Source organism: Canis lupus, chromosome 18 (genome assembly GCF_011100685.1).
Source record: "Canis lupus familiaris isolate Mischka breed German Shepherd chromosome 18, alternate assembly UU_Cfam_GSD_1.0, whole genome shotgun sequence".
NCBI classification, from domain to species: domain Eukaryota; kingdom Metazoa; phylum Chordata; class Mammalia; order Carnivora; family Canidae; genus Canis; species Canis lupus.
Genome location: NC_049239.1, coordinates 44,844,557 through 44,861,198, shown reverse-complemented (window position 1 = coordinate 44,861,198; position 16,642 = coordinate 44,844,557). Strand labels below are relative to the sequence as shown.

At 56.0% G+C, this 16,642-nt stretch overlaps 1 protein-coding gene across 1 annotated transcript in view; it reads left to right on the top strand.

Annotated features, from left to right (window-relative positions):
• Positions 1-16,642, top strand: part of TSPAN18 (tetraspanin 18) — a 185,850-nt gene that overhangs the window by 139,739 nt on the left and 29,469 nt on the right.

Here is a 16,642-nt window from a genome sequence, read left to right as displayed (position 1 = left end):
AAGGACTGTCTTCTGGAGGCAGAGCCAGGCCCCAGGCGCTAGACAGACAGACAGCGCTTCCCTGGGGGGTGACGCTGGCAGATCTGCTCCCGGGGGGGCCAGGGCGGAGGGGGGCAGACAGGGGACCGCGCTGGGGGTGCCTGCTTCCCCCCAAGGTCCTGACAAGGCCTGCGGCAGGGGGCCGGGTAGAGGGGGGGCCGGGGGAGGGTCTCCGTATGCCTGAGGCCCTGTGGGAAGGCCCTGCCCCGTTGCTTCTGGAAGTGCCCCCCCATCAGCTGGCACAAGGGGCCATCCCACCGCCAAGCAGCGGAGGGGTCCCCGGAATGGCTTCGCTGTGGTTTCCCAAGCCGTCTGGCTGCAGGGTCCTGCGGGCTGGGGAGGGAGCCTGAGGACGTAGGGAGTCACTGCTGTGATCTTGCCAGCTCTTCTCCACCGCCTTTAATGTCTGGTTCATCATCTTAATGGATGGGGGGCGGGGGGGGGGGGGTTGCTAAGAGGGTGGGCGGTGGGGACCTTGGGCCTGAGCCAGCAGCAGCGGGTCAACCTGGCATGGAGTGGCCCGTCTTCTCCTTGGCTTCCAGACCCGAAGCTCACCTGGGGGTCTCTTCCTGGGATACGTCCATGTGCTCCTTGGGCTCCCGCCTCAGTTTCCCCAGCCCACTCCCAACCCCCTGCACTGAGCTTTCCACTACGAGGGCGCCCCCACTTCTGTTACGCTGCCTCCTGGGCAGTCTGGACATCAGCGAGCCCTGGGGGGATCCCAGTGCCTGGAGGGAGGAGGAGGCCAGGGATGGGGGGTCGGGCGTCGTTGGCACCGTCATCACCGAGCCTGTGAAAACAGGATGGGGGTGTTCCATTTCCTTGGCGGCCCCTGTGAAGTCTGTTCACAGTAATTACGAAGTTATAGGGAATTCCCAGGTCTCCTAATTAGTGTTAATAGGGGCTGGGCGAGCCATTCATGGGAAAAGAGATGTCTTTGTTTGCGTTCTCAAAATTAGACCCTCCGCCTCCTGCCTGCAGGTGTGACATAGCTGTGTTCTCTGCACCCCCCTTCACAGCCCTATGGCCCTGCACACCATTGCACACCCCCGCTGGCCGTCATATGCACTGTGTGCACACGTGCACTCACCCATGCACACGCGTACACGCTCAAACACGTGCATGCACACGTGTACCCATATAAACCCACACACAGCAGCACAACCAACTTCAAGTCTCTGGATGCTGGATCAAGACGTCACTTTGGTCATTTTGCAAAACCACACGGCCTTTCGGCCACACTCCCAGCCCTCCTTGGCGATATACCATATGAGAAGCTTCCTTCCCCTGCGCTGCACCCCGACCCCAGAGACCCTGGTGCGCCAGCCTCCCCAAATTAGACTATATTAACAAAGCATGACGTGTTCCAATTAGCGTGGCGGGTGAACCTGGCTGGCTGAGCCGGGTAATAACGCTCCCCTCTTCCCGCTAACAGGCCGAGGCCCATTTCCCCAGGAGGAATGAGCCAAGCCGGGCTCCCCTCTGTCTCTGTTGGAATAATGAGATCCGGCGTCTCGACCCAGGCCTGTGGAAGGCTCCCTGCCATCTGGGTCTGTGGCCACCCTGGAGGAGGTTTCCTTTGGACCAAGCAGGAGGGAGGGAATGAAGCTAGCGTCTATTGTGTGCTATTGGCTGTAGAGCCTGTGCTGGGGTCTTCTACCTCGGATAAAGCTTTTTTAATTGGGTTGTGGGAACCCACGGGGCCTGGGCACTCCTCCCCAAGCCAGGGGGCACCCAGACTCTCAGGGTGAGCCCTGTATGTCCTAATAGAACATGAGTGCTCCTCGAAGATTTGGAAAACAATACCTTATTTTTATATTAAAACAGCTGTGGATATATTTTGAAATAAAATGCCATATATGTATGTGTGATCTGATATATATATATATATATATATATATATATATATATATATATATATAAATCATGAAGCTGTGAGGTCAACAGATTCACAAGCCATTTTCCTCCCTCATGTCCTTCCTCGGCTGGGTCCCCAGATTTCTAGGTGTGTGGAGGTAACAAGATTTCTTCTGCAGCCACTGCAGGAACTGGGCAGTAAGAGCTTGTAAGGTTCCAAGCCATGGCGTGATGCTGTGTCACTGGACAAGCCCCTACACCATTCTGCTCCTCTTATCTCCAAATGGCACTATGGCAGTGGTAATAACACGTCCCCAGGGCCAGGGTCACAGTATGCAATCTGGGCTTTTGCAGGGGGCAGGGAGGGGATGGTCTGTCCTACACTTAGAATGGCCCCACACTTGGCTTAATGCTCTGCTGTTGCCATCTTGACATTTTTTTTAAAGATTTTACTTATTTATTCATAAGAGACACACAGAGAGAGGCAGAGACAAAGGCAGAGGGAGAAGCAGGCTCCCTTCAAGGAGCCTGATGTGGGACTTGATCCCAAGACCCTGGGATCACAACCTGAACGGAAGGCAGACGCTCAACTGCTGAGCCACCCAGGCGTCCCGCCGTCCTGAAATTCTTAACTTTTGAATAAGAGATCCCTCATTTTTACTGGGTCCCACAAATTATACATGGTCCTGCATCTTTTGCCAGATTTTTCACAAGAGTTAAATCAAACATTTGTGAAATGAGGCCCTCACACAAGATTCATTCCTTCTGCCCTTCCTTCTTCCCTTCCTTCCCCAAACACCCCCTGAGCTCTCAGCCTGTGGCAGGCACTGTAGCAGATGCTGGGATTCAGCAACGAACCAGGCAGAGGCACTGCCCTCCTGCATTCAAAGGAAGGGGAAAGAAAATAAATAACAGGGACAACAAAAGGACAGACAGTGGCCAGGGAGAGAGACTATTTTAGGCTGGCGGGGAGAGGGGGTGGGGATGGTCAGGGACAGTCTACCTAAAGAATTTGATCAGAGACCTGGATGAAGTGAAGGAGTATGCCATGTGGAACAGCTGAGGAAAAGAGGGTCCCAGGCAGAAGGACTGGCAGGTGTAAAGGTCCTGAGGAAGGAATGTGCTTGCCATGTGGAAGAGACCACTAAGGCTGCAGTGAGGTGAGGGAGAAGGAGGATGGTTGGAGATGAGCCCGGGGATGGATGGAGGGGGCTTATAAAGTGCTGTGAGGATGTTGACAAGAGTAAGTAAATGACAAGGGGGTAGAAGATTCCTTCAGCCAGAGCTATTGACTCTGGGTCATGGGACATGGGGCAGCCTCAGGGCCGGGCTCTCCACTGTTGGTGGAGAAGCTGTGCACCTTCTGGAGCCCCCACATCGCTGGCCCATCATGCAATCTCGGGCCTCTGGGGCTCATGTTGGACAAGCCTTGCCATCAAAGGCCAACCCAGCAGCACCCCTGACAGCGCCCGTGCCAGAAGAGCCCCCAGGGTGGCCCCTGTGGTGCAGCTTCGCGAGCCTTCCCCCTTCTTCCAAAGGAAGCCCAAGATGGACAGTGCGGATGCCAGTGCTGATGCCCATGGGCCGGGCTGGGGGCTGCCCTGGTCTGTCCCGGGCTCATGGACAGAGCAGCTCCCCTGCCACTGCCGGGGAGGGCCAGCCTCCTCTGGGTGCAGCCGGGCAGCTGTCACCTTGTGACAAGGACAGGGCGGCCTGGGAGAAGAAAGGATTTCCTTGAGCGTCACCGCTGAAGTTGCACAAAGGATTCCTTAAATCCACGCTGTGGAGAGAACCCCGACCTTAGAATGGGGTGAGGTCTTTGAAAAGTAGCAGAGAGAAGGGTGAAAAGACCTGGCTTTCCAGCTCACACAACCAAGGTGTTGATGCCTCAGAAGGTTGTCGAAGGCTTCATGGAGGTACCTTGAAGATGCGTGGAGCCCAGCCGTGCGAGGGGGCCGTCCTGGGGGGCCCCTGCCGCACGCCGGGCCTGGCTCCGAGTGCACCGCATTGTATCACCCTGACTGACCCGGGAGGCCCTGCCTGCCCCAGGAAACACAGCAAGGAGGTGGTTTATTCTCACCCCTACCGCCCCTCGGCCCTCAGGTAATGGGATCCAGGTTCTCTTTGGGGTTTATCTCCTACTGGAATATCTACCTTGGAAAGCCCACTAGGACGCGGAGACCCATTTCCCATGGACTCTCTGCTCCAACAACATTTGCTATTCAGAATTACACCAAGGAAGGAGCATCTCACGGGGTCATGGCCTCAAGCAAAGCTCAGAATTGTCTTCCAGACACTCTTGAAAGCTACACGGGTCCTCCTGGTCATGAGCCAGCTCTGGACGTGTGGTCAGAGCCTGGTGGCCTTGAAGTCACCTCATCAGGGCTCAGACGGTGAGGTGACTTGTTCAAGGTCACACTGGAGCCTAGGACAGCCTCCCTCTAAAGCCTGCTCCATATGTACCGCCCTCGCCATCCCCATGTGGTCCCTGCCCCATGAACTTGCTGAGTCCTCCTTCCTTAATTACTGGGCTGCCAGGGGGAAATGAAACACCTGCCAGGTTCTTCCTTTTCCCAGCAAGGAGACGCCCCAGGACCCCCTTCTCCCAGCAGGGCCCCGGCACACTCGAGGTTGCCTTGGGCAAGCCAGCTTTGTAGAAGGGCTCACACATGCAGAGCCTGTAAATTAACTATGGCCACTGCCTGCTGGGGGTCACAGTCCCAGGGCAGGGTTAGGGGATTTATGTCCAGGCCTCCAGCGAGGTGTGCTTGTAGAGGAGTGTTGCAGCTGACATAAGCAGGTAGCCTTCCACCTCCCCAGGAAATGATCAGAGTGTGTGTGTGTGTGTGTGTGTGTGTGTGTGTGTGCATGTGCATGTGTGCATGCACATGATCACTTTTAGGGGAAAGGGAGTAGGGGCAGAGACAACACTCTTAAGATGGAGAGGCAGAGGCGGGCCATAAAGTCGGAAACTGATCCCAGATCGCTGGACCAGGGACATACCTTTTATCCTTACATCCTCAGGAATTGCAAAAAAGATGGCAATTTGCCCTTGGTTTGAGCCCAGCGTGAAGCACTCAAATCACCCTCGTTCACCGCCTTGCAGGGAGCACACGGGTGGCTGGCACGCCTGCAGTGTGTGCTCCGCAGGGCAGCTCAAGTGTGCACCAGACAGCAGATGGCCCTCACTGCCGAACTCAGGTACACTCCATGCACTTGTGATCCAGGGTCCATAAGGGGTGAGACCCACCTTCCTGTGCTCCCCAAGACCTCATTTCATCGAGCCTTCTTAAACCCTGATTCCTTTATTCCACTGGCATTTGTTAGCTCTGGAGGCTGTGGGCGGCGTGTGTTTACATGTTTAAATCATGGGTTCCTCTCGTCAGGTATTCAGACCACCGATTCCATTCCTAATACCTGAATCCTTTCCACCTGGAAATGGAGCCCACGACACCTAGATGTCCGCTTAGCATTGGCGCTGGGAGCCATGAACTTGGCTCAGGGCCTAGGGATGGCCGAGCAAAAGGTGTGGCTTCCTGATGAATGATGATACGGCTCCAGCTTCTTGAGAGCGTTCGCATGTGTCAGGCAGGGTGGTCTCATCGACGTTCACGTGACCATGAGACTACATGATCCACAGGGGCTCCGAGAAGCCAAAGCCACACAGGTAGTGAGCAGGAGAGATGATGAGTCCCCTGGTCACTCTGATGCCATGGGCCACTCCACAGGCTGCCTCCCCCGGGCAGCCCACAGAGGACAAGCCCCCAAGATTATGCTGTTGCCCAAGAGTATGCTGTGGGCTGGTGGCAAAGCAAAGACTAGATCCCGAGGCCTCCACTTTTCCTTCTTTGCTAGTGGGTTTCCGAATTCTGGAGAATTCCTCGGTTTGCCCCCACCAGCTCTGAGACATCTTAGACACCCTCCAAGCCCAGATGCTGGAACTAACTGCCTGGGTTCAAATGGTGGCCTCTGATAGCCGTGCAACTCGGGGCAAGTAGCTCTGTGCCTCAGTTTCCCCATCTGTAAAACGGGCATAAGAATCGAGCCCACTTCCTAGATTGTTGGAAAAATTACATGCATTAATAGATAATGAAGTGTTCAGGATTGTGCTTAGTGCATAGGAAGCACTCTGCAAATGCTAACTCATCATTGCCATCATCAACGCCTTCCTCCCTTCCCTGAGGATGCAGAGGCCGTGACCGCCTCAGACTCAGGCACACTGTCCACCAGTCTCTCTGCCCCTTCTCATTGCTGTGCAGCCTTAGCAGAACAGGGAGGAGGCCTTCCCGGGCACAAGAGGTTAATCAGACGGCTCATCCTTGGCTTATAATATGCTCCGCCTGGTCATCTGTCCTTCGTTAGCACCATGGAAGACCTGCAGCAGGGGAGGCCCCTCAACGCTGGCCAGACATGATGTCTCCATGTGCCAGACTTAGCGGTAGCAGGGGCCAAGGCCAAGGGCTCAGCCTTCCTGGCCCTCGGACAGCCCTGGTGCAACAGAGCCCTGCTCCAAAGAGCTCTTGACAAAGGATGCAATCCAGGGGTCCTCTTCCTGGATTCAGACGGGGCAGTAGGGCCAGGCCCTGGCATAGAGGGTGACCAGCTGCAGCTCCTCCAGCCCCTTCTGCTGGAAAGCTTCCCCCAGCGCTGTTCAGATCATCACATGCACCCCCTTCACCAGCTGCCAGGGGCTCCTGCAGTTAAGTTAGCCTCCCCACTAGGGTTCATGGATTGCTGAGGGCGCTGTCCCCCGGCCACAGGGGCCCATAACCTGCGGAGGCGCTTTCATCCTTGTAGTGGTGCGCACGGTGGAGCTGCCAAGGCCCAGAGAGGTGCCAGGAATTGGCAGGGGCTGCACAGCCGGGACGCAGGGCTGGAACCCAGTTCTCTGAATGCCCGGTTCTGTTCTCTCCCATTCTCTGCCCCCTGCACAACAGGTGAACCACATTCACTTCTAATCTGCTGCTTTAACCCGAGGTCAGTCCCTAAAATATTCCTTAGGCTCAGGGCTCTGCAAACCACTAGCAGCGAAACAAATCCTGCCTGGTCTTTTTTTGTAAGTGAACATGGTCCCAGCCATGACCATTCCTTGAGATGCAAGCTGTGGCTACTTTCTCGAACAAAGCGGAGTTGAATTGTTATGACAGAAATACCATGTCTGCAAAGCCTGAAATAGTTACTGTGTGGCCCATTAAGGAAAAAGTTGCCACCTCGGCTCCAGATCACTACCCGTGTCCTGACTCCTTCAGGGCCCTGTCCCTTCTCTTGTCCCTTCTCACCCTGCCCAGCACCAGCTCACAGGAAGAGCGAGGTGGGGATTTCTGTCCCCATTGGACAGATGGAGAAACCTGGACCTGAACAAGTTTTCTTCTTCAGTATTATTACTTTGTCAGAAGGAAGTAGCAATCCTCTCTGGCATTCCGGAAGACCAAATACTTGCTCAACCCCGAGGCTTCTGGGTGGGATTGCCAGCATCTTTTCCTGGCCTGGAGATAATGATGTTTGGTGGAGCTGGTGACCGGGCTTCTGTGGAGGATGCAGCGCCCTCGTTCCCCTTTGTCTGAGCACCCCCCGGCCCCCTCACCCCCGTGCCTGTCTCCCCCCAAGTCCAGTCCTTTCCCTTGCCCACCCCCGACCTGCATCCTGCTTTAGGACCTGCCTCCTAGGAACAGCTGGGATGATTTTTTTTACGGGGAGGAAAGAAAATAGGGCTCTCTGACTCCTGCCTATCCTTCTGCAGGCCTCACCACAGATTTTCCTTTGATTCATTTCCTCACAGGTTTTTTTTTCTTTTTCTCACCCAGACAGGAGCTCTGAGCAGTCTCTTCTGTTTTTCAGGTTGTTTGCCCTCCAAACCTTGAGCTGCAAATACCTGTAGTCATTCCCCTTATGGGAAGGGGTTGTGGCCTCCCTAATTCGGGCCAGGTGACTAGACTCAATTGCAGTTGCCCTGGCAAGACCCAGCGCTTCTAATATTTATTGCCAAGCAAATGGAACTGGGGCAGTGACCCCCCAAGAACATGAGGCCAGGAGGGGGAGGGAGCAGGCTTGATTTCTGCTCCAGCGACAGGTCCTGGACTTGGGGGGCAGTGGCGCGGGGGAGTTCAGGGATTCCTGCCCTGGTGGGTGAGAAGGAGGGGGAAGCCTCACCCATCTGCCCCAGTACCGGAAACCTGCTAACTCCGGGTAGGGGAAGCTTCGAGATAACCCAGCTCTAAGGGGCCTCCCCTCCATGCTGCACCAGGCATCACGTGGGCAGGATGCAAGTGAGCCAGGGCCAGTGAAGTCCCCTCACTGAACACAGGCTGAGGGACCAGGAAGCTCAATAAAGAGAGGAGCAAAGTGAAGCTGGCAGGACATTCACAGCAACCCGGCCCATTGACACACTGGTGAAATCAGCCGCCAAGTAGTAGACATCCAACAGGTGGGACGGAAGCCCACCTTGAGCAGTAGCTGTGTCATCTCAAGCCCTGTAACTCCTCTGGGCCCTTCTCCACATAAATTAAAATCATCGCTTCCCTGTTTGCCTTGCTGGATGGTCGTGAGGATGAAAAAGGAGCGTTAAAAATAGCAGGGCTTTGGGAGCTGTAAAGCAGGGTATCATGGAGAGTCGTGCTGTGATTAATGTAAAGCAGGTTGGAATTTGCTTCGATGCCAGGAGGAGCTTCCCTAGTTGAAGAGACATCAGAATGAAGCCATGGGGTTTATCCTCCTTACTGAAGATCTTTAAGAACAAGGTCACATCCGTTTGCCTGTTTCAAATGTTCTCGATGTTGGCGGAGGCGTGGACCGGGTGACTTTGGATGTCTTTTTCATGACATTGTTGTTAGTTCAGTCAGGGGGAAAGTGATGGGTGGCCGTACGTGTACACCTGTGCCTTCACGTGTGTGCCTGTGTGAGTGGTGATGTCTGTCTGTGTGTCTATGCGTGTGTGTGTCTGTGTGTATATTTGTACATTTGTCTGTCTGTAAACGAGCATATGTCTGCGAGGCCATATCCGTGTGGGTTTGTGTGCATGTGTCTTATGTGTAGCGTGAGTCAATGAACTGACTCATCTTTACTGCGAAGTTGCCAGAAGAATTTCCTCTTGCCATCCTATCCAGCTTTGGAGGATATGGACAAAGCACCAGGGGATAAGAGGATTTTAAGTTTGATTTTAATTAATTAATTGGTTGTTTTTGTAAAATGGGGGTAACAGCACCTACCTCCCCGTGTCATTGTAAGGGTTAAGTGAATTAGAGCATGCGGAGCCCTGAGCCCAGTGCCCGGCCCGTAGAATGGACTTCATACACGCTAGCTAGCTGGAAGCAGTGTTTCTGGCCCTGACTCTTGATAGATGTAGCAGAGAAAGCATCGGCCTTGGAGCCCACTGCCTTGGGTTCGAGTCTGCCACTTAGCAGCTGTGTGGCCTTGGGCAAGTCACTGCATGTCTCCGATCCCACTTTTCTCAGCTGTGAATTGGGAATAAGAACAGGCCTGCCCCATAGGATTAGAGTGAGGTTCGAAGGAGAGAAGGCAAGAACCGTCATGCAGCGTGCATCCACTGTACAGCAGGACCTTTTTAAAAAAGTTTTTCTTGTCCACCTGCAAACGAGAAAATCCCCCCTCCCGGGACCTCCCTCCATTACATCTAACAGTGGAATTCCGGGTCTCACTTACTTCTTGGGTCCCAGCCACAATCTGCTTTATCCTGTTGGACACTAAGGTCAACAACAGAGCCAGGAGCCCCCAGTGCTCTTCTCTGCATAGGAGGTAGGGGGGCTTCTGTGGCAGGAGTTGCCAGGGCTCCCCCCCTTCCTTCACCCCAGGCTCAGACCTGTGCCCTTTCCCACCCAGTTCCCAGGCCCCCTTAACACCCAAGAAGCCATTAAATATTTAAATCCTGTCTGTGCAGGGGCGAGCCAGGTTGCCCCAGCAACAGCCTTGCATATTTTGGGATGGATTACCAAGGCTTTCAAAGGGTCTCTTGCAGCTCAGGGCCCTGAGGGGAGATGAAATGTGGGAAGGGAGGGAGAGCTGGGGGGCTCCTGCTCCCCACCGAGTTGGTCGTGGGAAACAGTGGAAGGACTCCAGGGTTAGAGAGAGGGCCTGCGATACAGAGTTCTCTGGACTTGAACCCAGGACTCCATGCCTTCTGGTTCCTTCTCTTCGTCACTTGCTCTGCCTTGTGTGGAAAGGCCAAGAGCCCATCATCAGCCGAGAGGCGCCCTAGCACAGAACAGTGTGCCTCCTGGGGTCTGAAGCCAAGTTCTGTCCCATACGGGCTGGGCCACCGTGGGAAGCTCACTCACCTCTGAGCCTCGGTGTACTCCCCGGGGAACAACTGGCCCATTGTAGATGATGCCGGGAACAGTGCTCCGTCCTTGTCATGTGGGAAGCAGGCACAGTTACTATACCGGTAACATTCCATCCAGTACCCTGAGTGTCCCCTGAAGGGACTCAGAGGAAGCAGAAGACACAATTCTGGCCGCCGAGGGCTTAGGTCTCATGGGAAAGGTCCAACAACAATGGTGTTTCAGACAACACATCCGGCATTCCCCATCCCTGCCCCTGCCAGCGGTGGAGCCAATGTCCTGTGGTTCCTGCCACCACCAGATTCACCTTTCCTGTGGGCTTTCCCCGGGCGGAGTTTTGAGCCACCCCCAGCGTGTGCCAAGGCTGCCCCAGTGTGTGGCCGGGAGCACCCAGGCTGGGAGTCTGGACGATATCCTCCAGCCCTGGCTGTGCTGTGCCCCCTTGGACAGGTCCCTCCCACCCCACATGCCAGTGTCCTTGGCTGTCGGACGGGGGTGACATCCTTTCTGGAGCGGCCTCCCTCCAGCTGGCACAGATGCCCTAGAAAACCGTAAGGATGGGCTGTTCCCCCAACACTTCATCCTGCGGGTGTCCCTCAGGAAGTGAGCCTGACGGGAGGACACCAGGCCTGCAGGCTCCTCCGGGTCTCTGAGTGTGTGGACTCTGCTCCTTGAAAGTGACTCAGGGCTGGGGTGGGCGGCCGAGAAGCCGGAGCCTCCGCCCCTGACCAGGGGCCTCTTGGGTCTCAGAGCACCTCCTTCCCTGATTCGAGCCCATATCAGATCTCTGGGGGAAGCAGAAAGGTGCTGCTGCCCACCCCGCCCCAGGCTCTCTCCAAAAGCAAAGGGGTTTCCCGAGATATAAAATCTCTTGTCAGCTCCCCTGCTGGAAGGCTGGCTTTCCTTCTCATCCCCTGAGGACAGGGCAGGCTCGGCTTTGGGGGGCCGGTGGGTGTCCCCACTCTGCCCTGCCCTCCTCCCTCCCAGCCCTTGGACTCTCCTGTGCCCCATACACCAAGGGACCACGCCTCTCTGCTCACACCCAAGTTCAAATTGGTTGTAGTGCCTTCAGCACCTTGACCCTGGCTCGTGAAAGTCTCTGCAAGAGTGCCCAGAGCCTTTGTCCCCAGAGGCCACCTGAGGGCAAAGGCAAGAGGATGGACCCAGTGTCCTGTGTCTGGGATGAGCGCCGTCTGTGGCTTCGGTCCAGCCCAGGGACATGGAGGGAATGGGAAGCATCCGTTGTGGCAAGGGTCACTCTGGGCATCAGCAGACCCAAAGTCCCCAGGGCCATGCCTCTGGAAGACAGCCAGGGCAGAAGGACAAGGAATCCTGCTTTGCCCTCACTGTTCCTCCAACCTCCTTCAAGGCCACCCTTCTATGAGTCTCAGTTTCTCCACTGGTGGAGCAGGAGTGCCCACCTCCCCGGTGGTCGGGAGGGTTCGCCGAGCTAGTGCGTGCCCAGTCCTTTCAGGAGCCAAAATAAACTCAGATGTCAGTCTTAGGAGCGGGGGAAGGGCAGTGGGCTTCATATGGGGAGCTCCTGCCGCCAGCCGAGCTGTGTGACTTGGGGCAAGACCCTGCCCCTCTCTGGTCCTCAGCATCCACTGTGCAAAGAGGCCGTTGGAGCTCGTCCTCACGAAGGAAGTCCTTCTTTGAAGAGTCTCTGATGGAAACAGCCCCCTGAGGGTTCAGGGACAGAGGAAAGGGTTGTGGTGGGGGACCAAGCGCCCAGGCCCGGTTCAACTCACACCACAGAGATGAGGCCTTTCCAAACGCCGCAGACCAGATGCTCCGTCCCCTCTATGTTCACCATTCAGTGAGTCTGGGGGGGGCAGGGGAGGCTGTCCTTTAGGATCCCACCGCATCCCCGGCGCCCTGGCTGGTGAACCTTCACGGCACCGCCCCCGGGAGCCTAATTAGATTGCAGCCCCCCCTCAGCTGTGTCCATGTCCCCGTGTCGCGCTGTCACCAGGCATGCCAGGATTGCAGGCCAATTGCTTGTTTACGAGACTGTCTGTCTTGGGAGGAGGCCCAGCAGGCACAGCCAGTGAATAGATAAATCCTCCCCCTGCCCCCCAGCTTTGAACCTGATGGCAAGAATCATTTTTATCCTGACCAGCCGCCTGTTGGAGGAAAACAAGCACCGGTCCCAGAGTCTGGCTAACCTGGTGTCGCTTCTGGCTCCGGGACCTCCTTTCCAGCCCCGCGGAGCCTTGGTTCCCTGCTCCGTGCCAGGGAACGATGGAGGGATCATGTACTTTGCCGAGCTTTTTGTGGGATGGAGGGAGATCGCTGTAGGTGAACACCCGGACACCGAGCCTCGGCATTGCCCTGTGCTCCCCTCACACCCCGGGCCCCCGCCAGCCGCCCGCCCCCCTTGCCTCTCGGTGTGCCCAGGGCACCTGGTTGGCAGGGCTGTGGGGTTATTGATTGGCACTGGATCTGAGTGCGTCCTTGAGGGAGGAAAGCCGCTGCTGTCTTTGTCTTGGACCAGGCCCAGGGCTGGCACGTGCGGGAAGGAGGGAACTGGACATGCAGCCACCAAAGTGCTTTCAGCTCCATCCCATTTCCCCTCCTCCTCCTCCTCCTTCTCCTCCCCTGGTGGTTGCACTGGCCTTGAGAACCGCCACCCCCCTGCCCCCCATCTTGCAGGTGAGGAAACTGAGGCTCAGGAGGGGAGACTGGTGCAGGCCTCACAGCTTGTCAGGGCAGAGCCCTGCCGCCTGGAAACCAGGTTGCTGAAGGTGTGTTGGCAGCTCCCTGCGGCCCGAGCCTCTGCCCTGGTCCGCAGCGCCCTCACCTGGCTGGGGTGCTTGCAGGACATTTCTGGGCTCTACACCAACCCAGACCTGTATTTGCTTCCCCCTGGGGGGGAGGGGGTTGGCGGGGGCTTCTCCATCGCTCATGTCCACCTGCTTTCTCTCTCTCTCTCTCTCTCTTCCCAGAAAGTATGCCCTGAGGCTGAGGGCAGTGAAAATAAAAGGAGTGATTTATGAACTGAGCTGTTCTTCTTAATCAGAGAACCCCTCCTGGGCCCGCGCTGTGCAGATGGGCTGGAGCCGCCATCTGGGGCGGTGGGAGGGGCAAGGTTAATAAAGCTGTCTGGCCCAGGCGGGGGGCTTGCACCGGAGAACCCCCGAGGTGCTGCGTGACCTCACCCGTCTCTGCCCCTCTCTGGGCCTCAGGGCTCCCATCTGTCAGGGGATGGTGGGGATTGGGTCATCCCCCAGAGGCCTCCAGCTGGCACAGGGGAGGATGCTAGCTGGCTCCCTGAGAGTCTGCCTGGTTCCTGATTCAGGCTAGAGCAGCCCTGGGTTGGAAATTTTGGTGTCCAAGACATAAGCCTCCCTCTTTCTGGTGTCCTCTCCATGGACTGTGTCTTGTCGGGAGCTCTGATTTGGAGTCCAGCCAGCTTGGGCCTGAATCGTGGCTGTGTCTGATTAGCCATATGGATAAACTCAGGCCAGTTCATTCCATTCTCTTAAATCTCAGCTTCCTCGTATGTAAAATGGTACAATAATGGTACTGACCTCGTGGGCCGGGAGTACGTAGGAGAACGCTGGAGAGATGCTTAGCAGAGCCTGCTGCATGGTTAGCACTCAATACTATGAGTTATCGTTAGAATCAATTATCACAAAATTGTAGCGGTTAATTTGAATTTGGGGCCCCTTAGGGGAAAGATGTTTATAGCCGTCCTGACCAAACTGTCTGTCCGTGGTTCTTTCCCGTGCTCACCTCCACTGATGACTGGTGGATGTGGTTTGGGCATCCCCTTTCTCCTGGTATATGAGAATAATAGCTCCCCGTGGGAAGAGTGCTTTGCAGGTTTCCAAGAGTTTTTGTATCATATGAGTTAAGTTCAAGTACTTCGTATCATTAATTCTTTTTTTTTTTAAGCTCTATTTATTTGGGAGAAAGAGTGCAAGCTGGGGGAGGAGCAGAGGGAGAGGGAGAGAGAGAATCTCAAGCAGACTCCTGACTGAGTGCAGACACTGAGTGCAGAGCCCGACTCCGGGCTCGATCCCAGGACCCTGAGATTACAATCAATCTGAGCTAGAACTGAGAGTTGAATGCTTAGCTGACTGAGCCACCCAGGCACCCCCATATCATGAATTCTTACAGCCACCTTTGGCTTTGAAATTGAGGATCACAGTTTTCAGAGGAGAACCTGACATCTCAGGGAGGGTTAGTGACTTTCTGAAGGTCTCAGGGAACTAACTGGCCAAGGCAAGTGCCGTCTCTGCGGTGATGGGGAACACGTGGCAGGCATCCCCTCTGTGGTCCTTTGCCAGCTTCCCCTGAATGCAGATCTTTGCTGGGTCAGGAAGCAGTCAGGAGCCCGGCCATGGGTTGGGAGAGCAGAAAGGACAAAGAGGGATGGGAGGCTGTTCCGGGCAGTTGGAACCCCAGAAGGGGGTAAGCCTATTTCAGCCCTGGAGCATGCATACAATGGGGCCGGGATCTCCAGTGAAGAGGGGGTGGGGAGATGCCAGAAGGAGTTCAGTGCCTTCTCTTTGTCACTGGATGGGCCTTGTGTTGGTCACCTGGGCCTGTCATTCCAGCCTCAATGACCAGAGGAAAAGGAGTCACATCACACTCAGGATAACTGCCAGCCTGAGATCCTGGGCAGGAATGGTGATGTTGGAGACCAGGGCTGGGATGGGGCAGGGGAGAAACGCGGATAGGGGAAAACTGACTCCTCCTCGCTTCCCTGAGCCGTGGGGCTAGGCAGGGGGTACAGCCCCTGAACTAGAATTGAGGCTCCCCTCCCTAGGGGCACAGAGACCCTAGCTCCAGAAAGGAGCCTGAATAGGCTGCATCTCACCTTGTGAGCCATCCCGGGACAAAGGTCCAGCCCAAAGCTTCTAGGACCTTGCCTGGACCCAGGGGGCTTCTCTCTGCACCACCCCTTGCACCACCCCCCACCCCCACCCCCACCCCCCGCCGTGTCCACCCTACTGGTAGTTTCCTGCCTGGTAGGGGCCAGAGTGCATGGAACCCCTGCTCAGCCTTAGGGCCAATGTTAGCAGATTCATCACTGTTCAGGCCAGATGGGCCTGGCTTTTCTGACATCTTTGCCTGGAATCTGGGATCTCGGGAGAATGCTCAGCTTTGCCATTTATCAAGGTAATTCTCAGTTGCCTTCGGTAAAATGGGCCAATAGCCCTCCCAGCAGGGCTGCTGTGAGGACTCAGTGTGATCACACAGCTAGTTCTGATTCCTAGGTTTGCATTCCAGCTCCAAGGCATCCCAGCTGTGGGATGCTGGACAAATCATTTCCCTCCAGGGCTCGGCTTCCTCCTGGTAAACGGCGGTGCTCATGGGATCCCTGCTTCCAGGTGTCATGAGCACTCAGGAAGCTCATGCATGTGAGCGTGTAGCCCAAAGCTCTGCAGCGGATACAGAGGCAGGTGGTTGACGAGCCTGCTACATGTGTGTGTTTAGTCCGAATAGGGAGCTCCCAGAGACTCAGCAGGTCTCAGGACGGAGGCCCCTTCTCCTGCCTTTCCATCTGCCAGCCTCACCTCCACTGTGCCACCCCTTCCTCATGAAACCTCCCTAAGCCCGCAGTGGCGTTATACCAGTGGATGGCCCTCCTTCCTGCTGGTCCCCAGCCCTATGGTCTTCCTTTTCTTTGTCTCCTCCAACCTCCTCCACTGACACAGAAGGCGAGCTTCCTGGCATCTCCGTCCCGAATGCCGCCCGACCAGGAGGGTGAGCTTCTTTACAGCCCCGTTTCCTGACACGGCCCCCAGCACACAGCAGGTGCTCAATATGTGTCTCCTGAGCAGATGCATGGGTGGATGGGGAGAGGAGTCTTTCATCCACCACCCCCTCCTCCACTGACATGAATGGGAAGGAATCTGAACTGGCATCTGAGAACCACCCCCCCAACATCTCCCTCCCTGGAACCCCATGAGAATGCCCACTGCAGCCCAAGCTCCCCCGCCCCACGCTTCCAGATCCTTCTTGATCCCGACCTGGCCGAGTGATTCCCCACAACTGTGGCCAAATACGAGCCTCCTTCGGGGCCCATTCTGACTACTGAAAGCAAACTCTCGTTTTCCACTGCTGAGATCTGGTCCTCTGTAGGAGCCTTCTGGCAAGCCCTTCTGTGAGGCCAAGCAACCCTTTCCAGCATCCAGTTTCTCCCTTGGGAGTCAGGATTTCTGGGGAGGGGGTTTGATGGACAGGGCCATGCTGGCACTCTCTCTGCTCAGGCATCACTGCAGATGGCCAGGTGACATCCAGGTGGCTTCCAGGTGTGTGGGCCACCATGCCCACTGCCTCCTCTCAGCTCATCAACCATATAGATGAAGCCCGGGCCAGAAACGGAAAGTCTCTTAAAGATGTGGTTCCCCGCGTAGCTCTTGTGAGGACTCAGGAGCTGCCATCTGGGCAGAGGGCAGGCACCCCGCGCAGGCCTCCCCAGCTGGAGTGGGCCTCGA